The sequence below is a fragment of the Rattus norvegicus genome, chromosome 2 (assembly GCF_021556685.1).
Source record: "Rattus norvegicus strain SHRSP/BbbUtx chromosome 2, alternate assembly SHRSP_T2T, whole genome shotgun sequence".
Classification (NCBI taxonomy): Eukaryota; Metazoa; Chordata; class Mammalia; order Rodentia; family Muridae; genus Rattus; species Rattus norvegicus.
Genome location: NC_141535.1, coordinates 79789199 through 79816301, shown reverse-complemented (window position 1 = coordinate 79816301; position 27103 = coordinate 79789199).

Sequence of the window (27103 nt, the reverse complement as noted above, 5' to 3'; positions counted from 1 at the left end):
CTGCAGACACACGGTGCAGAAATATACATGCAGGCAAAAACCACACACACAGAAAGTTAAAATAAATCTCAGAAAATCTGTCTGTCTCTCTGTCTGCCTGCCTGCCTGCCTGCCTGCCTGCCTGCCTGCCTGCCTATCTATCTATCTATCTATCTATCTATCTATCTATCTATCTATCTATCTATCTATCTATCTATCATCTACCTAGTTAGTGTGTGTGTGTGTGTGTGTGTGTGTGTGTGTGTGTGTGTGTGTGTGTGTGTGTGTATACAGCTAGGCTGTGGAGGTCAAAGTACAAGTCTCCAACTGTAACTGTTGAATAGATTAACTTTCCTGTTTTGTGAATTCTCCTAAGAAATTTTAGCTGTCACTTCTGCCTGACAGTTTTTTTTTTTTTGCCCCCTACCAATTACAAACTGAGGCTACACCTTCACCAATGGCCTTCCATGGCCTCCCACAGTGCCCAGCCTCAGCTGTGCTTCGTGACCCCTTCATGCCTTCAAAACCAGTGCCAACTGGGTGACTCTTACACATTACCAAGTACAGCTGTAGCATGAGGTGCAACCTTGACTATCTCTGGAACACAGCTTTTTGTTCTTTCAGAAAACGCTTTCCAGAAGATTTTACCGCAGTGATGCTGGTCTCATTCTTAGCTCCAGCTAGCCAGCATCAATTGTCTCCTTTTCTTCTTGAGTATAAAGCCAGAGAACATGGCTGAAGCTGCTGAGTTCTGCTGCTTGCAGGAGCCCGAACATGGCCCCCTTGTTCTATGACATTTCTAAATCCTTCACTGCTTGAGCTTGTCTGTCCTGGATCTTGCTCTGTAGATTGACCTTGAATTTAGAGATCTGTATGCCTGTCTCCTGGGATTAAAGGTATGTACCACCGCATCTGGATTTAAGCTATTCTTCACCTAGAACTTTTTCTGTTCTAGGCTGGCCTTGAATTCAGAGATCTGCTTGTCTTTGCCTCCTGGGTTTAAAGGTTTATGCTAAGTTTCCTGGAGTTAACTTAGCTGGGTGGGGTCATTACTCCCTTCATCCTTGAACACAGGATTCAGCTCCCTTTCACTTCCTGGTGTTCCTTTAATACTTGAACCATATTTTTTTTCCTTTCTCAACTTCCCCCTTTTTTTTTTTTTTAAATAAAATGCTCTTTATAAGAGTGAATTTTAGTAACCACACAACAGAATTTACACCAGGACATTTTGACACTCCCTTTTTCAAAGTAATTAATCTAAATTTCTTCACCTTAACCTCAGGCACTCTTTGGACAATGGCAAAAAGCAGCCACATTTTTCCCCAAAATAGCACGAAAACAGTCTTTAGGCCACATACTAAAATTCTTCTTCACTTGGGCCTTGTCTGAACAGTTCAAATTACTCTCAGTAACAAAGACTTCCGCATTCCTACCAGGATGGCCCATTAAGCCCCATTTAAAGCATTCTACTGCTTTCCAAATCCAAAGTCCCAAAATTCACATTTTTCCAAACAAAAGCATGGTCAGGCTTATCACAGCATAACTCCTGTCCCTGGTACCAACTTCTGTCTTAGTTAGGGTTTTATTGCTGTGAAGACACTATGATCAATGTAAGTTTTATAAAGGACGACATTTAATTGGGGCTGGCTTACAGGCTCAGAGGTTCAGTCCATTATCAAGGCGGGAGCATGGCAGCATAGCAGCATCCAGGCAGGCATGGTGCAGGAGGAGCTGAGTTCTACATCTTGACCCAAAGGAAGCCAGGAACAGACTGAGCATCCCCCAGGCAGCTAGGAGGAGGGTCTCCAAGCCCACCCACACAGTGACACACTTCCTTCAACAAGGCCACACCTTCTAATGGTGCCACTCCCTGGGCCAGGCATATGCAAACCATCATACTAGTGTACATATTTATGTCATTAAACTGAACACTTGAGGTTCATTTATTATTATTTATGTGTGGAAATGCACCTAACTGATTCTTAGGGATCAGTTCTTTCACTTACTGAACAACCCACAATCCTTATATACTAATGTTTTGGGCTTTGTCTATCATTCTACTCTAGACTGGGGTATTCATTCTTTAACTTCCATGACCTGTTTTACAAACAGAAAATTACTGATGAGTCGACCATGTAGATTATATGCTAACAGTTTTTAGGGTCTCATGTCTTAGCATAAAGGTAAGTAAGTACAAATCTGTTTGTTCTGCACTCTTCCTATTCCTCTCAATGAATGTAGGTGTCACAATTCTGTGAAGCAGGGGCTTTAATCACCTTCTGACCATGGAGGAGATACATTTCCCAATCTCTCCTGCAGGCACTGGGTATGAGTCTTCAGCTAAGTGGGGGACTCTAGTGCCATACCCTTCAGCAGGCAATAAAGCTAAGGGAGGGAGCAGAGACCTCCCCACTGAGCTCTCAATGAATTACAGATTCAGTAGCCAAATAAGCAGAACATTGTCTTAAGCTACTGAGTTTTCGATAGTCCGTTAAAAGCAATACATACTTTGAAGTTGCCTTAACCCCTCTTGGCTTTGTTTTTTCTTCCTGAGAAGCATTTCTCTATGCTTCTCCAAGCCTCTAGCTCTTCACTAGCACTTACTAGTTTGTTGAAGTTTATGAAACCCTTGAAGGCAAGGGTCCCAATGAATTCTTTTATTAAAGATTTATTTTTGCTTTTAAAAGGTACTTTTATCATTATTTACTTATGTGTATATGTGTGTGTGTATGAACTTGCCTTAGGTGGTTAGAGGGGTGTCAGATCCGTTGGAGCTCAAATTGAAGACAGTAGCGAGCTGCCTGTTGTGGGTTCTAGGTCCTCTGTAAGTACATTCGGGTTCTCACCCACCGAGCCATTATCAGCTTATTTATGAATCTTTGTGAATGTGTGTGCTGTTTATGTATTAGTATATGCATATGAGTTCAGGTGTCCACTGAGTCCAGAAGAGTATGTTCATCCTTGGAGTGGTGGTACAGGAATTTGTGAGCTGCTTTATGTGGGTGCTAGGAGTCGAACATGGGTTCTCTACAAGAGCAGTGTGCTCTTAACTGCGGGGCCATCTCTTTGATTCTTTATTGTGACATTATCTCTGGTGTAATGCAGGTATCGAGCAATTGCTGAAAACATGGTGGCAGGGTCATTTGGTCTAAGATTGCCAGAGCTTCTGAGCATGCTCAGAGATCCCCACTTGGCAGTCACCTTTTGTGTAACATGGCATCTGGAACATAAGCAAGTCACATGATGTTCAAGGATGGTGATGGCCATAGGTTTTGATGAGTAGCCAACAGAGGGGCATGTGACAGTCAAGCAGTCACTAAATTACAGTCACCTGTCACTTCCAGCACCCTAGAAAGGGTTTTTAAATGTGACCATTGCTTTTGAGGGGACTAAATATTATGGCCTGGTTATTCTTAGCAGGTATGTTTTGTGGACAGAGTTTTAAAAAAAATTTGTAAGTTTGCAATGACTTTCAATGATCTCATCTTATCAAAAATCTCTGTTGCAAGATGTTTGGATGTACTCGGAAAGTGGAAGTTCTCAATCCATGAATCTATTTCATCACTCTATCATTAGTAGCTTATGTTACAAGAAAATATTTATTTCAACAGTTCCATGGTTACTCTTGCTTTCTAAGTGAAGGAATACTACATGGCTAGAGACTCAGTTTTTCCTCTTTGCTCTGAAACTGGCTGGGTGTATTATGATCTTGAGACAATCCTTCTCCTCTTTCTCCTTCTCCTGTCCCTTCTTTTTAATTCTCATTTCTCCCTTTGTGAAATGAAGACTGATGACACACAAGGCTTGTCCCAGCTGGTGTGTGTGTGTGTGTGTGTGTGTGTGTGTGTGTGTGTGTGTGTGTGTTCTATGAGAGTAGAGTTTTTATAGGTTTACAAGTGGAAACTCAACATGCTTATGAAGCTTTCAGCCATGCTGGGGAGACAGTTCATAGCAATGTATAGGACACATCAGGACTTTGAAATGCTGGCTCTCCTCAAACAGCTGCATGGGACTTGTCTATTTTTGCCCTGCTCTTTTTGTGGGTTGCAATGGTGCATTTTAACCTTTATGAGTGGTTATAAAGTGGCAAGGCCATGAAGAGGGAAACACAATGGAGCCATTGGGGGCAAGTCCTTGATCTATTTCTCCAGCTGCTCACATTCAGTGTGCTGTAAAAGAACAAAATGTCTATGACCCCTTTAAAGATAAATCCATTTTAAGTTTGTCTTTAGGAGAGACAGAGAAAAAGCCAGAAGGTTAGCCTATGATTCTGAGAGACACTAAGAATAATGAGGAATACAATACAGCATGTGTTAACATGCTAAGCCTTAGTACTGTTTTCTGGGTATGTTCTTTGAAGTTTATTTTACAGTAAAATTGAATAAAATTGATCCATTTACAACATTATTTTTTTCTGACATGGTGTGCTGGTGTGTATAGTGTATTTGGGTATGTGCCTGTGCATAGATGAAGATGCCAGAGGAAGGTGTCTTCTGTCACTTGCTGACTATTCCTTAAAGACAGGATCTCTCTGAACCCAGGCTAGCATTTTCTTAGTTAATCCCATCTCTGTCCATGTTGGATTTATGGTTAAAGCCATGTGTGGAATGTAGGTCTTGTTACATAGGTGTGCTGGTATCTGAACACAGATCCCAGTGATTGTATAGAAAGTGCCCTCAATCACTGAACCATCTCTCTAGTCCCCCATTGTTTAGTTTGGGTTTTATTGCTGTGAAGAGACACTATGATCAAGGCAAATTTTATAAAGGCAAACATTTAATTGAGGCTGGCTTACAGTTTCAGAGGTTCAGTCCATTATCATCATGGTGGAAAGCATGGCACCTTGCAGGCTGATTTGTGCTAGAGGAGCCAAGAGCTCTACATCATGATCCAAAGGCATCCAGAAGGAGGCTGTCTTCTGCAGGCATCCAGAGGAAGTCTCTTTTGCTCTGGGTGGGGCCTGAGTGTATTCTCTCAAAGCCCACCCCACAGTGGCACACTTTCTCCAACAAGACCACACCTCTTAATAGTGCCACTTCCCATGAGCCAAGCATATTCAAAACACCACATTCCATCATCATTTTTAAAGCTTTATCTCTTGTGAATGTCTTTTTTAAATCTTTTTATTTATTCTTCTCTTACACAATACATCCTGATCACAGTTTCTCCTCCCTCCAACCTCTCTAGTCCCCTACTCTCCACCTCCTTTCTCCCTCATATCCACTGCTCCTTTGTTTCTCTTCAGAAAAGAGCTGGCCTTCCAGGGATCTCAACTGAACATGGCCTAACAAGATACAATAAGACAAGGCACAAACTCTCACATGAAGGCTGGATGCAACCCAGTAGGAAGAAGAGTCCCAAGACCAGGCAAAAGAGTCAGAGACACCCCCACTGCCACTGTTAGGAGTCTCTCTCTCTCTCTCTCTCTCTCTCTCTCTCTCTCTCTCTCTCTCTCTCTCACACACACACACACACACACACACACACACACACACACACACACACACCCAAGGGAAACAACCAAAACATTAATGCAGCGGACCTAGGGCAGACCTATGATTGTTCTGTGATTGTTCCGTCAGTCTCTGTGAACCCTTCTGAGCCCTGCTTAGTTTATTCTGTAGGCTGTGTTCTTCTGGTGTCCTGAACCCCTCTTGCTCCAACAATATTTCTTTCTTCTCCAGGGTTCCCAGAGATCTATCTAATGATTGGCTGTGAGTCTCTGCATCTGCTCCCATCAGCTGCTGTAACAAGCATCTTTGATGACAACTGAGTGAGGCACTGACCTCTAAGGATTGCAGAACATCATTAGGAATCATTTCATTGACTTGGTTCTATCCTAGGACTCTGGCCTAGTCAGCTTCCCATTCCTGGCCATCCAGGCAGTGTTGGGCATGGGCTCCCTCTCCTGGCATGGGCCTCAAGTTAGAACAGTCATTGGTTGGTCACTCCCATAAAGTTCTGAGCCACCATTGCCTCAGCACATCTTGTAGGCAGGACAGAGGACAGCTTGGGAATTTTTTTTTTTTTTTTGGCTATTGAGGTTTGAATCATCTATAATATGAAACAAAATGTCAGTTTGCACACAGCCATCTGAAAACAACATCGGCACAGAACTCCGAATGATAGATTCTGTGGTGGATTGTGCTGCATGCCTTTGATGGTCTTGGGACACTAAACTATTTCAGGTTCTACCTTGTCCCCTTCCAAATCAGGTCCTCTTTGTCCTGTTTTCTTATTTTCCTTCTTGCTGTGTTTATCGAGTATCTGTGTGTGTTTCAGCAATGACAGTGATGAAAATAGACGGAGGTTTACAGTTGCCTCACCGTTTCCCAGAGCGCCTACCTCATGGTGCCAGAGAGCACAAGCACAAGGAGCGTCTTTGTTCTGGGAACCAAGGCCAGTCACTTCTCTCTGTTTTATGATTGTGCTAAGCTTGACCTCTGCCTATCTGGTGGTGTATTTTCAACAAAAACAAAATTCCTAACTGTGTTTATTTTTATGATTGACCATTAAAAAAAAAAAAACTTTCCTTTCAGCTTTACCTGTTGGCAGAAGAGGCCAAATCTCCCTCCTCCCATTCACTTGGAGGAAATGTAATAAATAGAGCAAACAGATTGGTCTCAGAAACCACCGTTTTGACCAAAAGGCTTTTGAATCTGGTTTGAAACTGTAAGATTCTTAAATAACAAAGGGAAATGCTCCCATGTAACTTTTTAAACACTCTCTTTCTAAGGAATGTCCTTCCCTCATCCTGATCTCAACCTTGGGGATGCTCTGGAGTAGTGACATCCCCCATGGCATCACCTCAGAGCTCAATCACTTAAGATTGTTTTGGGGGAACAATAGTGATTTGACTTGTGGGCTATCTGGCCAATTCTTTCTATTTAGTGTTGCTTTCTTTAAATACTTAATAGATACTTGTTTTGATTAAAACTGCCCATTAAACACAATAGCTTGACAAATATTGGAAGGACAAGCATTAAGTCATTCCTCTCAGAATTGTAATATTTCATTTGAGCGGGCTTTTTTAATCAATAAGGAGCAATTTAGTTCTTAGAGAAACTCCGGCCATTCCGATTGATTTGTGCAGAATTCTCATGCAATGTTAAGTGGCTAAGTAAGGTTACTTAAAAACAAATTGTATTTTTGCGTTGGAGAGTTTATGCTGGGATGCGATGTCATATAATTGATGAAACTGGTCATGTGCTTAGAGATTGAAAGTAAAGCAGTGTGTTCTGAAGACATTTCTAATAAGGAGTCTAAGTGTGCTAAGGGAAACCCAGCCAATAAATTAAAATATTTAGCATGTGGATAGATGGAAATATGCATAACTGATGAGAAAAACATGTTTCTGCTTGATAGCATTACTCTTCTTCTGTATTACCCACAATTATGTGGTCTTATTGTGAGTAACTTCTGGGCTACTCTGACTTTCCCTGTCTTAGGTATATGATGTTGTTCATTATAACCCTTGCTCCTTGTCAACCAGATGTGCCAATCAGTGGGTTCCTTCCCTCTGGTCCCATGGAATGTTTATAGAATGTCACTATATTGATCCAATATAATAAATTCTCAGTACTTTAAACATCATATTTAATTTTTTTTATATACCCGAGACCAAAAGGATTCACATGAGCATGCCATGGTATGCATGTGGGGACTTGAAGACAATGTTCAGGTGTCAACTCTCTCCTGCTATGTATATGCTGGGCGTTGAGCTCAGGTCATCAAACTCACAGCAGGCACTGTAGCTGCTGAGCCGTCTCACTGACCCAATTCTAGTATTTTTATTAGACCATTAGAACTTGAAATTCCACTGTAACAATATAGCCAGGAGTCTACCTGACTGTTGGGTCTCCACAGAAATAAAACTTTGAAAACTGAATGTAGATTGTGTGTGTGTGTGTGTGTGTGTGTGTGTGTGTGTGTGTGTCAGAGAGAGAGAGAGAGAGAGAGAGAGAGAGAGAGAGAGAGAGAGAGAGAGAGAGGGAGAGAGGGAGAGAGAGAGAGAGAGTGAGAGAGAGAGAATTTAGAACCCTTAAATCCCCAAATTCTGATATATTTATAGCCACATATGGCTTCAAACATTTCAATTTTATGAACCAATTAGATCCCCTTTTCATCTGAGATTGATTGTACTGGTTTGTCAGATGTCACTAATATGAAAAGAGAAAGAAACGCAAATGAAGAAAACAGTTATATTATTGGGATTGGGAATGATCAAACAGTAAATAAAAAAAGTTTTCATAAACAAGAAATTGAGGAAAGTAGAGAGTAAAAAAGGGGCGGCCTTCAGTGTAAATGTTGTCATGCATTGGAGAACAAGGGTTCTATGTGGATCTTGGATGTGGAAGCCAGGATGACCTCCCAGGGATGGAGGGAAAAGGCACTGCCAGGAGCTGAGGGAAAAGCAGACAACTTCCTTTGACCATAAAAGGCACTCCCGGTCTCTTGGGCTTGTTACCTTGGAATCCACTGTTCCTCCTCCCCTGCCACACATCCAGTCATCTTGTCCCACACATGTCCCTCCACAGTTTCTCTTGGCCTCTTCCCTTCCTTCATGCCTTTACTGCCAAGAGCTTGGCCCAGGTGCTTAGAATTCATTTCCTGGAACCTGTAAAGGCCACCTCGCTGCTCCCGTGCCCACAGCCTTCCCCTGTGGGATCTGTTCCTTAGCCTGTTGCCAGATTGTTAGCCCTGAGGCTCAGTTCTGATTGTGAAATATCCACACACATATCTGGACTTGGAAATAGAGCAGGTCCCGGCTTGTCATCTGATCTTGGGAAGAAAGGTCCCTAACTTCTCTAGTTATGGTGCTAATCATTGAGGTCAGGGCTTGGATTAGATAGTCAGATCCTCATTGCTTCCACCATTGCTTAAAATACAAAGGACCTCTTTCAACATGCATACCCTAATGGGAATGAAACTCTTCCTGACTCGATTGCCCCTACTTTGCACATTTCTTCCCTTGCTTATATTACCCAGAATCCTTTATTTTTCTCCGTGAACGCTCTATCCATTCTCTTAAATCCAAGCTCAAAGGTTTGAACCTTTCCTGAATTCCCAGCAGAGAGCCTCCTTACCCCTTCGTCTCCGTCACAGATCCATTTGTTTTATTCTGCCCTTGTGTCTACATCATACCCGCTGCCAAATTCGCAGTGATGTCAGTGAAACCACAACCATATCCATCGATCATTGCTGCCTTCAAGATACCAGGCACAGTAGCTAGTTTTCAGTAAACGCTTTCGATGAAGATGTATATTATGTTGAGGCACCACCCATCTCATAACATCCCCTAAGGTAGTTGACTATTATTTGTCTGCTGAATAAGGTCACGTGCTAATCAAAGTCATAGCCTTTTGAGAGTGTTGATATTGTTGGAGCAGGAGTTACCTTCTCCTGCCTGGGCCAGAAGCACATTAGCAGTCAGTGTTGGGTGAAAGCCTCATTAGGGTCCTAAGAGGGCTTCATATGAGGCCATGGCAGCCCATCTTTCCTGGGTGTAAGTAGGGCAAGAGTGAGCTTAAGATGTGAAGAACAATGTGGCTGCCTTTTTTGTAGTTCCTGACCCTAGAGAAGGGAGGGAAGCCTGTGAGGAAAATGGTGGATGAGAAGGGGAGTGGAAGAGAGATAACAGTGTGCCCCATAATCCTTTTATAGCAAGATGATCAATTCCAGACCTGTGAACCGGTTGCACTGCTCTGGTGAGGCCGAATATTGACAAAGACAGTGCATGGCCAGGAGCTTAGAATTATGTGGCTCTCTACTACCTTGGACCATGAACCCCAAGACCTTCCTCTGTGGGGCTGGTTTTCCTGTGAGCCTGTGAGGAAATAAATGGCTGTACTTGGGTGAACCTTTGCTGTCTGTTTATTGGCTTCCCCTCTCCACCCACAGCAACTTAAATCATTAAAATCCCGTATAATTAAGATTTCATCCAAGTCACACCAGCTATGTTTGCTAGCCACAGTGGGGAGTATAAATATCTTAGAAAGGGCTCAAGACAGAGGCGGCTTCCTGCTGTGGTTTGGACTCTGTCTGCTACTGTGTGCCATCTGTAGCCTGTCGAGGGCCTGGTTCCCTGCTCCTCAGCCCTGCCCCTACAGGGTCTTCACTCAGTCTTAGGGTGGGCAGTTATTGGTGGGGGTGCAGATATGCCATGTCCACGCTCTTCTCTCTCATTTGGTCTTTTGCTTCTCAACATATTTGGATGAAAATATTTAAATTAATGCTTCTCCCTACCAGGTGACTGGAGAATACTCCTATTCTCATTGCCATTTTCCTATGCTAACATTACACTAAATTCCTGAAATGCAACACATATTGCTAGCTTACTCCTCAAAAACACCCAGTAGTTTCACATAGCTAACGTTGGAACATCTACTGTGGAGGTCTCTTGCTATGGGTTTTTGCAACCAAAACAGGGGTTATGGAGGTATAACCCCTGACTGTAGAACTTGTAAGTGGACTCTCTTGTTCTGTGCAGTGACTATATCCCTAATCTGTCTATTGTTTTGTATAATGTGAGGTATCATCCAGATGTGGTTACTGGCACCCCAGTTTAAGATCAATCAGCATGTGACCTGGTTTGGGTTTCCATGTGGCTGGCCTCAACACAGGGATCTGTGTAAGAGTAGAAGGGTAGTGGCCCTAGGAAAGTGGGTGGGGGAATAACACAGGAAAGGAAGGAAGCCACTAGAAGGTTATGATATATACCAGTTACCAGTCTAGACCCCCAGAGGCCAGCTCTCCTGAGGAAATGCTGGGAGGAGGTGTAGAACGTCATCAGTTAGCCCATCTAAGGTCACAGGAAGCCGAATATCATTTCCCATATTTTCCATGATGGCACTGCATGGGAACAGTCCCAGGGACTTAATGCTTTTGTATTTCCTGCTCTCACACATGCTATATACATTGTCAGATTAAAGACATCAGGCCAAACGCTGCTGCAAGGTGTAGTTCGTAACATTTTTCACAGTGAAATGTTTCTTACTGTGGAGATGTAAACATAACATACATGTACCTTTTCAGCAGTCTTTATGTATGCAGCTTAGTGTGGCACTGAATGCACCCACAAGGCCATGTAGCTATCACTAACCATTTTCCCCACGTAGAACTTTGTACCGATTGCATGCCAGCTCCCTATTTCACTTCTGGGGCCAGATTCTCCCAGAGTCACTTTAGTTCTTTGTTAATTTCAAGATGTTGGCCCTTGGCCTGTCAAGATTATATCATCTGCTATAATTCTGATAAGTCAGCTTTGAGGGAACTCTCTACTCTCAATATCTGAGTCCCCCCAGAGAATCTGATAAAATTCTGTATCTCTACCCCACCACCCTCCAGGTGATATCTGGTTACTGTGGCCTGACCTTAGCCAGAATCATGCTGAGTCAGCTGAGAATCCTTTCTGACTCTTTTTGTCTCTCCCAAGTAATTTCCTAGTTATTGCCTTGCAATCCACTCCATGGCTGTAAGTTTCCTCATTATTTTGGTGGCCATGAAATTGAGTTTCAGTTTTATGCTGAAGTTTCTTTCTTTCCTATCATAATGTTCCTGACTAGAATCAATTTTTACTGTTCTAATTATTGTTAATCTCTGACTTTAATAACTCCAATATCTGATAAACTTTATTATTTCTGTCTTCGTGAGTTTTTCTCCTTTTAGGGACCACATTGTCTCTGTCAATTTCAACTGCTATAATGAAATATTATAAACCTAGAGGCTTATTAACATCAGAAAAATGACTTTTCAAAATACTAGAAGCTAAATATTGAAGATAAATATTTGGAATCCCTAAGGTCTGTTTCTTGGCTCATGTATGATATATTCTCTTTATCTTCATATGGAGAAAGAAGCAATATAACTTATGTTACCTTTAGATAGGCTCTAATTCCACAAATGAAAGCCCTCCAACTCATGATCTCCTAAAGGCTGTTCTTGATGGTATTACACAAGTGGCTTCTTTTTAATGCTGGGACCAGACCTAGATGTATTATTAATACCTCATGTATTTAATCTTCATTAAATTTAAGTCCATGCCTTTAATCCTTGCACTTGGGAGGCAGAGGCAGGTAGATATCTTAGTCCTAGGACATCTTGGTCTACAAAGTGAGTTCCAGGACAGCCATGTGTACACAGAGAAACCTTGTCTCAAAAACCATTCAGCCAACTAACCAATCAACCAGCCAACCAACCAACCAACCAACCAACCAAACAAACAAACAAACAAACAAAATTTCAAAGTTTGATTATGGTGTTCTGAACGAGAACGGCCCCCACAGGCTTGCACATTTGAATGCTTGGTATTCAGTTGGTAGAACTGTTTGGAAAGGACTAGGAGGTGTTGCTTTGTTGGAGAAGGTTTATCAGTAGGGCTGGACTTTGAAGCTTCAAAAGCCTCTGCCATTCCCACTTAGTGCCCTCTGCCTAGTGCTTGTGGATCAGATGTAAAGTCTCAACAACTCAAAAGATTTCTTGGGCCTGGTACTGGGGTCTTTGTTAGTCTATGGTTCTTGTGAGGATCACTGTCAGCCCAAATGGTGTAACATCTAAGTCTATATATGCATGTATGTTTATAAACATATGTATTGTGTATAGTTTTAGGTAAATATAAAATAATACAATAGCAATTCTACTGATCCAGGAAACTGGACTATTTTTTCACTTTATAGGGTGTTTCTCAATCTCTTTCTTCAGAGACTTGAAGTTTCATTGTAGAAGTTGTTCACCTCCTTGGTTATGTTTATTCCAAGATATTTAAGCTATTTGATGTTATTGCAGATGGAAGTATGTCCATGAAAACTTTTTCAATGTGTTTGTTGTTGGTGTACAGAAAGAATGGTGAGTTCTACAAGTTGATATTGTACTCTGGGGGCTGGGGTAGCTCAGTGGTAGAGCGCTTACCTAGGAAGCGCAAGGCCCTGGGTTCGGTCCCCAGCTCCGAAAAAAAGAACCAAAAAAGATATTGTACTCTGCCACTTTGTTGAAACAGGTGACTTTTTTCTAGACATTATCTCATGAAGTGTTTAGGCTCTCTTATGTATAGTATCATGTCATTTGCAGATTGGGATAATTCGTCTTCTTATCCTATTTATATTCCTTCAATTTCCTTCTCTTACATTATCGCACCAGCTAGTGCTTCCACAGAAAACTACAATTGGACACAATGCAGAGATCAACAGACTGTAGGGAAGCCCAGCTCTATCAGATACATCTATATCATAGCTACTGCATCTGTGGTTCAGGGAATATTGTGGAAGAGAGGACAAAAATATTCTAAGACCAGAATACAAATAAATCTTTTGTAGAACTGTCTCTCCTAGAAATGGCTGCATAAGCAAAACTGTAACAATGATTATATCAATGTGGAAGAGAAAAAAATTCTGTGTTCCACCTCTGGCAAAAGAACTACAGGTAACTAATGATTTCTGGGAGACGAAGGATTAGCCTTTCCCACACATAAGATGCTTATATTTTCCTCAGCATCAGTTTCTCAATAGGATTATTTTTAAGGGCTGGAGAGATGGCTCAGAGGTTGAGAGTACTGACTGCTTTTCCAGAGGACCTGGGTTCAATCCTCAGCACCCACAGGGCAGCTCATGACTGTCTGTAACTCCAGTTCCAGGGGATCTGACACCCTCACACAGACATATATGTAGACAAGACATCAATGCATATAAAAATAAATAATTTTTAAAAAATATAATTTTTAATAGTTTGAAGACTTAAAAGTTAAGTGGCTCCATCTCTTCATGTCACTTTATGGAGAAATAAAAGTAGTCTTCACAGAGACAGACTCATTGTTGCAGAGTGTTGGGCTCGTAACTTCAGCTGAGATGGTTTGCATTAGAATGGAGTGCCTTCAACCTCATCATTTGGAGATGATAAAGGTAGAGTCTAGGAATGCGAAGCTTCTTAGCTGAGGCAAGGGCACAAGCATTTGGACAGACAAAACAAGGCTAGGTTACATAACAGACAACATCAGAACTGGAGTGGCTTTATGCAAAGAGCTGCTCCTCCTCATCACACCTTCTTGTTGATTGACATGGTGACTCTTCCTCTGCATCACCATCCTGGATCATGGTATGATTTATGCTGATGAAATGGGTGTTAGGTGTAGCAGTATCAGTGGGACCGTGGCAAACACCTACTGGCTTTTAGAGTTGCATGTAAGTGATGTGGGTCACTTTTCCTCTTGTCATTGGCTCCAACAACTCATATGACCATGGCGGAGAACAGGGCTGCAATAAAAATGTAGTGTCCTTGCAAATATTCAACAAGGAACTGATCTACAGTCTTTGATGTTTCTTAGTGTAAATGTATTATTGTTATTGTTGTTGTTGTTATTTATTATTATTATTATTATTATTATTATTATTATTATTATTATTATTTTGGTGAGAAGAGGCAGTAGAGCTCAGTGATAAAGCCCTTGACTAGTGAGTGCAAAGCCCTAGCTTCTGCTCCAACTACTCATATTTAGGCATATGAACACATGCAGGCACACCACACATATCATATCATATCATATCATATCATATCATATCATATCATATCATATCAACTTTCATGGTTGAAGCATGAGACCTATTGAGCGACACAGTGTCATTCAAAGTGTTGGTACAGAGATCGCACACACTCTACTCTCCATGGGAGACACTATCTGCTCAGAGGCAACTCCCTAGAACCATTGATTAATCCTCAAATAGAAATGAAATGGGCAAAGAACAACATTGTCTATCAGCAGAGGATTATTAAATAGTAATATAGCAGGGTTTGGGGTAATGAACACAGTTGTCAAATCTAGTACGCCAACCCATCAGAGCCATCAATGGACTGAGAGAAGATGGAAGCCCAAAGACTTTTACAACAAATTTCAAATGTTTTGCTACATATACATTTCCACAGTTCTCTATCACTTCTTCTGTAAACAGTCCTTGAAAGTGAGAGCTCTTTCCCTCTCCAACATTTCTCTTTGCACGGTCATATTCAGAATAATGGCTTCTTGGAGAATGACATAGTTTTAGCTTTATATTTAGTTTCTGTGTTAAAACACACCGACAAAACAATTTTAAATGGGAGAAGGTATATTTGGGGCACAATTCATCTTTTCAGGGAGGTCAAAGTGTCAGAACATGAATAACTGGTTTCATTATGTCCACAGCTGAGAGCAGATAGCATTGAATTAATGCAGGAATGCCAGAGCTCAACTGAGTTGTCCACTCTTAGACAGTTTAAGCTCCTCTGCCTACAGAATGGAACCACTCACAGTGGATGGGTCTCTCTAGTTCAACTAAAGTAATCAAGACTCTTCCAAGTCATACTCACAGGCTAGTATAGTCTAGACTACCCTCTTATTCGGATTCCCTTCAGGGTATATCTAATGCTGTCACATTGACAATTTCAAACCATGGCAGGCATATTTAACAAGAGATATAAGGCATATATATGGCATATATAAGAAAAGATGGCTGCAGAAGATTCAAGAGGAGCTAGAAAATTATCATAGTTTTAATGCATAACACATCCCTCATGTTCCTGGAGACACTGCACTCAGTTGTCTGAGTTGACTGAGAATACAGGGCTTGTTTTTACAAATGACTATTTAATGGTTTATGTATTTGCTATGCTTTTTAACTGTTAGAAGGCATTCTTTATATTTATAAGAAAGTTAGTTGTAAAAGGGTACACTGTGTTATGCCAACAGCAAGCAGCTTCATACATCTGCATTTGTTTTTCCCAGGGATCATTTTCTCTTGTACTAGATCTAATCTCAACTTTTGTTTATGATGATTGAGAAGAAACAGGCTATGCGCTCTCTCTCTCTCTCTCTCTCTCTCTCTCTCTCTCTCTCTCTCTCTCTCTCTCTCCCCACCCCATATAGTTTTCATTTGTTAAAATATGTACTCTGTGATATTTACACATTGCATTTAAAAGATGACTCTGCTCAGATCTGCTCCATTGTACTTGAGATGGGTTGAACCTGAATGGTCTCTATAACGGTCACATTTTCTTTCAAGGTCTTTTATTTCATTAGACTATTTCTAATTTGTTCAAAATCAGTCATAGGACTGGGCCATCTGGTGGCATTTTGTCTTTTCATAGGTGAAAACTTATCTGTATTAAGAGGATAGTGCAGAACAGAACAGGTATCATGATTTTACAACTCAACTGCACATAGGTTTAGTGACTGACTTTGACTATATCCAATGGACAGCAAGCTATGCAAAGTTCTATGTAGTTGCATGTATTTAACCAAGAAAACATCATTCCTCAAGGTAAGGTACTTTTAAAGTGGTTCTAAATACTTTTCAAATCCAGAAAATTGTATAATTTTATTTATAATCTTCAGTCAATGATTCAGAGACTCTTTTCACCTTGAAACAGGGTCATATATTGCTCAAGTTGGCCTTGAACTAATTGCATAGGCAAGAATTGCCATGAACATCTGATCCTTTTTCCTTCATCTCTCAAGTGCTGAGAATACAAGAGTATATCACAACACCCGGCTTTTGAATTGATTTTAAAAGAAACTCAAGGTTTAGAAAATTGGGCAGCATGCCTAAGATCTAGGCTAATAATTCCATTTATTTTGTTTCATATAGATAATTAATAAGATAGATCTGAATAATTTATTAATTTCACTTGATGTTAAAAAGCTGAGAAAATGATCATAGCTGTTCTCCTCTGTAGCATCCTCTTCACAGGGTGATGCAGAAGTGACCTCTAACCTCTGTGATCCACATTGTAAGAACAACCAATCAGAAAGTCACATGAGGCTTCAGTTCTCCGTGAAGTTTATAATAAAGACCATTCTAGTACTGGGAATTGAACCCAAGATTTTTCCCATGTTAGGAAAATATTCTACCCTTGAACTACATTTCCAACTAATCAAAATGGCTAATTGTATAAATGTGTGCATTGTAGTGTAAATAGACTGTGCTTCACAATGACTTTTGGGATATTGACAAAGCACAAGAGCTGAGATTAGTCAGTCATAGATACCCGTCTCCTAACCTTTGCTGTGGGTTTACCTAGCACCATGGGTTAAAATGCACTGAGTCTTATGATATAATGGGTATGTACTCTCATAATGAGCTTATTTAATTTTTATAATATCAGGAGGTAGGTGCTACTGGCATCTCCTTTATTTCAGAAACAAGAATACCTTGCAAAAGTCACAAAGCCTGTAAGAGATATGGACTCCAGTGTCAGGTGCCTCTGGCCAGGTGGAGAGACCCATGGGGTTTAACTGACCATTTAAAGTAAGAGTCAAACCCCATGGAGTCAAACCCCTTACATCATGGGGAATAGAAGAACATGATATTTAAGAACTTGATGTTGGAATTCATATCCACTCTGATCTTGTTACTCATGTGTACTTCCCACCTCTAGCCTGTCTTCTTCCAAAAGAGGATTTGATGACCCTCTCCCCAAAAGTGATGTTTTCAACCTACATATGCCTAACCAACAGACCAGAACAGGCTCTACACCATATTCTGATCCAACTTTGATGGAGACGATACTCATCTTCGTGATCCATGAATAGCTATAAAGTCAGAACGTTATCCTGATTTTCTTCTTTGATGCCCATGATATACAATTCTATTTCCTCAGAGAGGTTTTCAAATGTTGGAAATACCTTCTCCATCAAGGTCTCTTCTCCAACCAAACAGCTTCAATGGAAGGAAACACCCTTCATCTTCTCCACTCTTCTCTTGACAATATTCTATTTGTCCTTTTTTACCCCTCAGAATTTTAACACTGTATCTATTGGATAGCTTGGAGGCTAAAGAACTTGTGACTCCTCAGCTAGGAGAAAAAAAAAAGAGAGAAAGAAACGTGGAAGCTAAGTGTGGTTGCACCTGCCTGTAATCTCAGCACTTGGAAGGTGGAGCAGAATATTGAAGAGCTCAAGGCCAGTCTCGGCCACACAGGGCTACATGGGATCCTGTCTGAAAAGAAAAAGAAGAGGGAAGGGAAGGAAGGAGGAAGGGTAGAGAAGGGATTGAAGCCTAAGAAATCATGACTCTTCCCAGTTAGAAAAAGACACGGAAGCTAAGTATGGTCACACCTGCAACCATGAAAGATATAAAAGGAGAAAGAAAGACAGGATGGGAAGAAAGAACAGAAGGAAAATAGAATCAAAGTCTACTGGGCCACCACGTGATTTCTCCTGCCTCTGAGCTGAGTGAATGGGGCTGTAAGATGGCGGACTTGCCCAAGGATGCCCTCCCTAGGTCCAGATGCAGCCCCCTCTGCCCCTTTATTGTTTCAGCTCTTGATCCAGTCTTATCTTGTCTTGCTTCTCAGCATTTCTGACTCCATGACTTTTTAGTCCTGTTCGCTTGACTTTGTGGAGATCATGACTACCATCTGGTTTCCCTCTTCATGATTTTCTCTTCATCCCTGGAGCCCCCTTGGTCTGAGCAACTCTATTGCTAGTTTAGAAACCCGTGGGTTCTGCAGTAAGACACAGAGGGCAACCCCTAGATGTTCTCCATTATTACAGAGAATTATCTCCATAGCAGTGGTCTCCTTGCTTCTTCCTCTACATTCTGAGAAATGAAGTTGTCAGCAAGGAAGTTGAACCCAGGCAGCTCTCTGATGGCATGAGCAACTGATGGAGATTTCCAGTATTTATTCTAAGCAGCTAAGGCCTTTTCCTCTATACCTTGCCTGTGTGCCAATTTAATGATCAGTGTCAGCATTGCATTAGCTATTTCCTTAGCAAGGTCTCTTACAATACGCCTTTTATTCCTCTTTCTGTTGTGTGTACATGCATGTGCATAGACACATAAGTATTTTATGAGTGTACTCCTGTTACCATCACCCAGGTTTCTCTACCCTTCTTTATTTTGTATTTATTTATTTATTTTAAATTATTTTCTTTATTTACATTCTACTTGTTACCTCCCACCCCAGTTCCTCATCCCATTCTTCCTCCTCCTTGTCTCTGAGTGGATGCTTCCCTCCACACACACACACCAGGCCTCCCCTTCCCTGGGACCTCAAGTCTCTCAAGGATTAATCACATCTTCTTCCACCATAGCCAGACCAGGCAGACCTCTGCTATGTCTGTGTCAGGAGCCTTGGACTGGCCTGTGTATATTCCTGGTTGGCGGCTCAGTCTCTGGGAGCTCCCTGGGGTCTGGGTTAGTTGAGTCTTCTGGTCTTCCTATGGAGTCACTCTCCCTTCCATTCTCTACTCTTCATAAATCATGCATTTCTCCCAAGTTTAAGTGATTCCATGTCATAGTTTACTGGGAATGACTTGCCTGTTGTTCTTGGAGTAATTGATAATGTCTCCTTTTCTTTTCAGAATGTGCTAGTTGGAACCTCGTCTATAATTTCCTTTCCACATTCTATGCTTTTTTCCCCCTTTCAGCAGTGTATTCAGATATAGGGCCTCGGTATGCTGCATAAGTGCCTACCACTGAACTATACCCCCAATCGCTCATGCCCCAATGTCTCAAAGTCTAAATCACAAAGTGTTCACCATAAAGATAACATCTGTGCTTTATGGTTCTTTAATTTCCTTTCAGCTCTTGCGGACTTTTCCACTCATATGCTATGAAAGTTCCCATATGGCTGGAGGATGCGTTTGCCTGGATGTGGACACTTTTTCTCTGTGGGAACTTTGACTCATTGGTCTTAAAGTTCTGGGCTTTCCTTTGTTTCAAGAAGGATGGATGGTCATGGTTGATCCTCAGTAGGCTCTATCTGCACTGTCTGTGGGACACTGAGTTCCACTGCCATGCAGGAATAGCTTCTCTTTCTCTTCTTTTACATTAATCTATATCTGCAGAATCTTTGATGTCCTAAATTATTGCTTTCTTATTTTGTACGGGAGTGCTTTTCTGTCTGTAGCAATGGCTCCATCCCCTCTTTTCACTTGTTCTTGAAACCTAAGACCAGCCTGGCCAGTAGGGGACTCAGCATAACCCAGGTAGTCCACGGACACTGCCCTGTCACTTCTTGAGTAGATGACATGTGTCAGATCCTGTTCTCCTCCTAGGGGCTGCTAGAGGAAGCTCCTACTTGACCAACTGTTACTTAGCAAAGATAACAGCAAAATGTCCACCTGTCTTTGTTGTTACCCAAAATTATAACATCTCATTACATCAGATATGAAAGAGGAAAGGAGTCTGCCCTAATCCACATATTGGTCCATATGTGAACAAGTTGTTGATTTTCCAGCCCCAATGGCAAGATCCTGACTTCAGGACTCAGCTTTAGGTTTCTTATCTCACTCTGTGGCCTTATTTCTCAATCTAAGAGTTCCTGTTTATAAAATGAAGATAAAAAGCCTTACCTTATCACATTTAAAGGAGAGGTAAATGAGGTCATGTTTAGCAATGAGGTATTGTATAACCTGGAAGTGAGTGTATTCTTGGTGAATAAATGCTAGTATATGATACTAATAGGTGCTATTACAACTTTTAGTGTCAGAAGTAGAATGTGCTGCCAATTCAGTAAGTAGGCTCTGTCTTGTGAAGGCCACAACTCCTAATACAATGACACTGACTTCAGAGCCAAGCAGTGAATTCTGAAGACAACTCTGTTTTCTTCTCCTGGGTAACTGTTGGCTCAGAATGTCAGTCAGTCAGCCAGCCAACCAGGAGACCATGCAGTGGAATAAAAATGAGTCTGTGTGCAGCAGTAACTGGAGTAGTTTTGCAGAACACCCTCCTTCGGGCCAACAGAGTTTATGTGCACCATCTTGTTGGAGAAGCAAAGAGAGGCATATAACTCTTACATGTGTACCACAACCAGCCAATAACCACACTTGGGAAGGTCCTCTTTATTATACCTTAGAGGATGAACCTCAAATGAAGCTGGGGTGCTCTCACTCTGTTACATTTTCTCTGGAGACCCAGAGAAATTGCTAGTACCCCTCTTCTCTAGGCTCCGGGTTCTGAGCGTTCCTGCTCATCATGAGTAGATTCCCGATGTGATCACAGCCAGATCCTGTCACCCATTGTCAGCAGAACAATACTTACTGGAAGCGTCTCTGATGACATTTCTCATTTCATGTATGAATTAGAGGATCTAAATTTCCCTGACATCCTTGTTATGTGCTCGCATGACTTTGGGTTCCTACCATGCTGTTTCCTTTAAAGCCTCTCACCTCATCTTTCATTTTATATTGACAAGGATCTGTATTTTTTTTAGCCCCGTTGTTAGATAGTGAAGAATGGGTAAACCAAGTCTCCTTATGATTAAATGACTCTCTAGCATTTTACAATGAGTCAGGGAGTGAGACAGGAATAGAAGCCATGACTCTAGTCTCCTAAATTGTTTTTTTCCTGACCACTAGACCACACTTCCTCTCCAGACTATGAGACACTGGAAAATGAGAGTCAGGCTGAGAGTAAATATGGAGGTGAACCCACAGAAACACAATTTTACTTGTTCTTAAATCATGTCATTTAGCAAAGGAAAACAGCAAAACACCCCAGCGTCTTTACTGTCATCCAAAATTATATCCTGAACCCATCATGGATGTAGAACAGGAAATGAGTCTGCCCCAAACTGACATCCCTTTTCCATTTAAATGAATCTGAAAAAGATGGTTGATATTTCTGTACTAATGCCTGTATAAAATTTCTCCCATAGTTCAAAACATATATATAAAACAAGTTCATCAGTCTTACTGTTTTTTGCTGAATAAAAGTCTGACAGTTTTAGGCTTTGTAGGAATAACAACAGGCTGATTGGACACAGCATGAAGGGAGTTAGCAGTGAGTTCAACGGGAGCAAAATGTGGCAAAGAATAGCACAGAATCCATGAAGGTGAAAACCAGAGCAAAACTGTGTAAGGACTTGGGCGTGAGTCTCAACTTCGCTCCTAACTTACTTCTTTCATTTAAATATTTACACATGTGCTTATTTACTTTTGTGGGGGGGCTGGGCATATGTATTCCACAGCATGGGTGCAACTTAAATGAATCGATCAGTTTTCCTCTCCATCATATAGGTCCCAAGGACTGAGCCTGGGTTTTTGGACTTGGTGACAAGTACCCTCACCTGTTGAGCCATATCACTGGTCCCCTGGCTTTCAGTGTTGAGCAAATCAGACAGTATGTGTTCCTGAGGGGTCATAGCACCTGCTTGGCTGTCTGCCAGAGGCTTTGGTGTGGAGGCAGACGAGGTAAGGTGAATGGAAGAAGAGCCGTGAGCTGGATGATGAGATACAGCAAGTGTCTGTCCGATGCCAAGGTTGCCTGGACGAGCCAGTCGTCTTTGAACTTAATCTCCAGTAACAGAGCTCTCACAGGCTATTCTCCATGCTTGAATAGAATTTAAAACAAAAAGTCTAAACAAGCTTCTTTTGAAATTATTCTTGGCTATGGAGACAGAAAACAAGATATTTCCTTTTGGCAAACAGCTTCCCTTCTTTCTCGTCATTTAGCAAGAGGTATCTGAACTGCCCTCATGAAATCCGATGACAGACGTGAAGAGAATATTTTCCACTCGGAGAAAGAGCCATGCAATGTGGGGAAGCAGAGTCCTCACTGAGAGAGAATGAGTGGCAAAGAGCTGTGTCACCTTGTGGTTCCCAAGCAGGTCTACAGGCACTTCAGATAAAGCTCAGACAATGTGGCAATCACTGGAAATCCTGGAAGGCCCTTTGGGGGAGGACCCTGCATCTGGTTTTCCATTTGTGGGTAGAATAGGGGACTATTGTTCCTGGAAACTGAAGAAAAGGGAGGAATTTACTTTCCAAATTGGGCAGCGGAAAATTCAGCACAGTTTACTGTTCAGCTGTGACCCTTTAATGGTAGGTGATGGTGCGATTTTTCTTAACGGAGAAAACCTACTGTCAGTCATCTCTGCTGGCGTTGAGTCGGTTCCTTGTATAGCAGCAATTCAGGATGCTCGAGTTTGTCATAAAGAGATTCTTTATGTTGTTTGTGTGTGACTCCTTATCTTAATCTGAAAAGACAATGATCCTAGCTATCTCCTCTCTGAAATAAACAGTAGAAGACAATCCCTGCCTTCTTTAGGGATGGTGCACGGTCTGATGCAGAGTACTCTACTGCCCTGTGCCAGAAGTGGAATCAAGGGCGACCTTTAGAAAATAATACCCGGTGCCTGCCAGTCCTCATGCATGTCTTCTATTGTATGACTTAAAGTGCAAAGTGTTGTGGGTGGGTAGTAATAAATCAGCGCCATCTAGTGGAAATGAGCAAAGCTATGAATCACCGAACTCTACTGCTGTGTCACCGCCAGTAGGACATTTTACTGAGACCCAAACACTTCTCGAGGTAGTCTTCTATTTAAATTGTGGCCGTGTTTTTGCTCTGAAAGCTAAAGGCTATCCATAGATAAAAAAGATGGAGCACTGTGTGAATAAACATGCTGGCAATAATCAAGATGGTTGTGCCAGTAAGCTAAGGCTTGGCTCAGAGTCATCATCGTATGTCATCCTTACAGGACTCTGGGAGACACTCCTGTTTTGTTGCAAAGGAAACTGAGGCACAGAGCGTGTTTGTAACTTGCCTGTGTCGCCATTTTGCTACTGAGAAGACACTAGCCTTCCTTGTGTCCCTGCCCCTGAATGTACAGGCCCTTGCTGATTGGGGTCAAGAGTGTATACTGGAGTAGACGGAATTGCAATGCTACTGCTGATGGACAGAGTCACAGCAGAATGGGGAAACATTGAGGTTATTGATGGATAATAGGTGTCCCATAGGCCAAATGGACCTTGGTTCAAGTCATACTCGGTTGTTTTTCTGTTTTGTGCTCCTGGGAGAAACACAGTATCTTCTGAGAACCCCAGGTTATTCTGAAAAAGTGGAGACAGGGATATCTTCCCCATGGAGGAGGGGCTGATAGTACAGGGAGTAGTGTGTGTCTTAATACGATCTGGCTCATGGCGGTTGTAGATAAAATGTCTTTCTAACTCTTTGAAAATGATTTTAGACTTTCATCAATTAGAGAAGAGGCCTCCATGGGAGTAGGCAGATCAGTTCTTAAGCACTGAATCCAGCCTTCTACTCACCTGGAATCCTTCTCAGACTAAGGACAATGTGTGGAGTGCGCTCCTCCCTAGCCCTATCTTCCCCCTTCCCACCTCTGGCTCACAGCAGGACAAAATCTGGCAGGTGCAGAAGTTGTCCTTGGCGCCATCAGTGGGAGATCCACTTTTGTCTCTTTGGTCTCCATGATGAATGTGAAGATGGGAAGGTGTAAGAAGGAGATTCTTGTCACACAGTCCTTCTCCGAGGCCTCCAGGGTACAAAGGGCTTTTATGAGAAGGGACAGAGGCAGGATATGGAGATAGTGACTAGAAGGCAGAGGTCTTTGTTATTTAGCGTGCCTTCTCTTTTCTTTTTTCTCTGGCCAAACACAACAGAGTCATGGGCTTCCTGTACCTAATTAGCTAAAGACTATGGGCAGAGAACAGCAGATATTATGGGTTCTGGGAATCTCAAGGAAGTTTTACCAGTTAACATCTCCACCATTTGGATAGACTCTGTAGAACTTAGACTGTCTAGTGAGTGGGAGGAAGATGAGAGAGAGAGAGAGAGAGAGAGAGAGAGAGAGAGAGAGAGAGAGAGAGAGAGGTCTGCCAAGAAAAATGTCCCCAAAGAGCTGCCTTATCACAAAATGGATATGTCTATCCGGCCATCTAGAATTACCTATGTATTTTTGTCTTTTTTTCTAAAGAAGGTTTTAGTTGTATTCATGTGTGCATATGCGTATGCCCATGTGCGAATAAGTGCAGGAGAGCTGGATCCCCTGGAATTGGGGTTACTGGCAGTTGTGATCCACCTGATGTGGGTGCTGGGAACTGAACTCTGGTCCTCTCAGCAAGAGCAAACAGCATACTCCACCACTGAACCATATCCCCAGCCACTGACTCTATTTCTTGGTAAATTAACAAAGTAAGCTAATAGGCCAACACATTCGTATAATAGTAGCTTTATATCAGTGTGACCCTTGACTGTGCTTTACGGAGAACAGAAACAGGCTTCATTCAGATCCTTAGTATGCTACCAAGAGGACTTAGCATGTGCATATACTCAGAAAGGTTAAAGAAAACATATAACAAACAAGAGGATTTTTTAGAATAGTGTGCTACATAATTGAAGTGAATCCTGATGTCTGTTTTATTACTATGCATTTTCTTTTGCAGAGTTATGCTGTACTACAAATACAGAAAACATCTTCCTAAAAGGGAATGCTAGAAGTAACAGCTAATGAATCAATATATACATATATATACACATATATGTGTATATATATATATATATATATATATATCTTACAAATAGAGTTTGATTCCTTCCCTAGCCATGACTCATTATGAGCGAGCATCTCAGCTTCTCCATCCTTAAAGACTAATACAATTTGTCTTTAATTGAAGTCTCAATTATTTTTTAAAGCTCTGGGGAAGATGGGTCCAATGGAAAAATGAAACAACTGAGCTTATGACTTAAGCCTGTGCCGGGAATTTTATAGGCAGTTCACAAAGGCTTTTATTTTTCCTCCCAAGTGATAGGCACCTAGTTTTAAGTTGAACAACCCAGACTGGAAAGGCACACAATACCTGTCCCCAAAGCAATGATCATATCAGGACACACCCACTGGGATTCAATGCTCCTATTTAAAGTCTGCCCAACCATCACAGCCCATGTCTGCTTTGGCTTTGGCAGAAGGTTGATAACAAGCATCTGCAAGAACCTTGTTTAATTGAGCAGGAAATTACTGTTTTCTTTACCAAGGTGTTGTAAGTAAAGACATACCTGTGTAAACAGGATTTATGGTTTAAGTCCCATGTGAAGAATGAAGGTAAATTAGCAAAAATTAATCCCCAGATGAAATCTCACAGCTCTGGAACTCATTCTCCAATGGAATTTGACTGTGTTTTTGGAGCCTGTTAGCTTGAGAGGTAATCTCCTGGGCACACAGGGACTTTCATTAGCATGTTAAGTGTGTGTGTGTGTGTGTGTGTGTGTGTGTGTGTGGTATGTGTGGTGTGTTTGTGTGTATCTGTGTGTGTGTCTATGTGTGTATCTGTGTGTATGCGTATGTATATGTGGTGTGTGTGTGTGTGAGCCAAAGGTTGATGGCCATCTTCCTGTGTAGATCTCTATATTATTCCTTGAGACAGTGACTGTTGATGAATCTGGAGCTCAGTGCTCTAGCTAAACTGAATGATGAATGAGCTTGTAGGTTCTGCCTTCCTCCCTCTCTGCAGTGCAGATGTTACAAGCTCTGCCACCATGAGATCTGAACTCAGGCCTTCATACTTATATAGCATGCACTTTCCTGACTCAACCACCTCCTTAGCTCCCACATTTATATATATTTTGAACATGGTATTTTACTAGGTATCCCAGCTGTCTTTGAACTTGTGGTCCATTTACCCCAGCCTCCTGTGTCCTGAGATTCCAGGGGTGTATGTGGTACCACATCTACCTTTGAAAATACATTGACCTCTAGATCCACAGATTTCAAGTATCCAATTCAGTTCAGGAAAGAAAAGAAGTCCATTTCTCTTTTCAGGATGCCTTTTCAAATAGATCCTGTCCTTTGGATTAGAAGTTTATCTTTGGTGCTTTCTACCCATCCTTGAGTTCCCGTATAATTTTTGAGAGTTGATTTGGTGTTTTGGGCCACCATGGACTCTCTTTCACTTTCCTGTATTTCTGATGATCCTGTCTCAGTGTTGACTGATATATGAAGAGAGGAAAGAGTCTTGTCTTCAGCACTCTAGGCTTGCTACTGTGTGGGTGGTGATTCTTGGATTCCAAGCAAATGAAGCTAGTTAAGGGATGCTCTTGTTTGTGCATGACTAACTCTCTTCCGTCACCCAAAGGCTGAGCGTGGGGCACATCCGGAAGTACTGTGGTTCCACTAGGCCAGTGTGTTTTGGCTCTGCTGGATTCTTGTAGTTGCTACAGTGATGTGGGCAGGCAGGGAGGAGAGATGAATAACCCAAAGTCATTTTTCAACAATAAAAGCTTGTGTTTCTTAAGGCTCTCCCTCTCTCTCCCTTTAAACGAAAAATACTGCTTTAGCAAACCTGTCCTTATTCACTTGAAAAGAGAGAAACATATATCACTTTGCAATGATGCTCAAACACTATCCTGGTTTTGTGTGCTTCTAG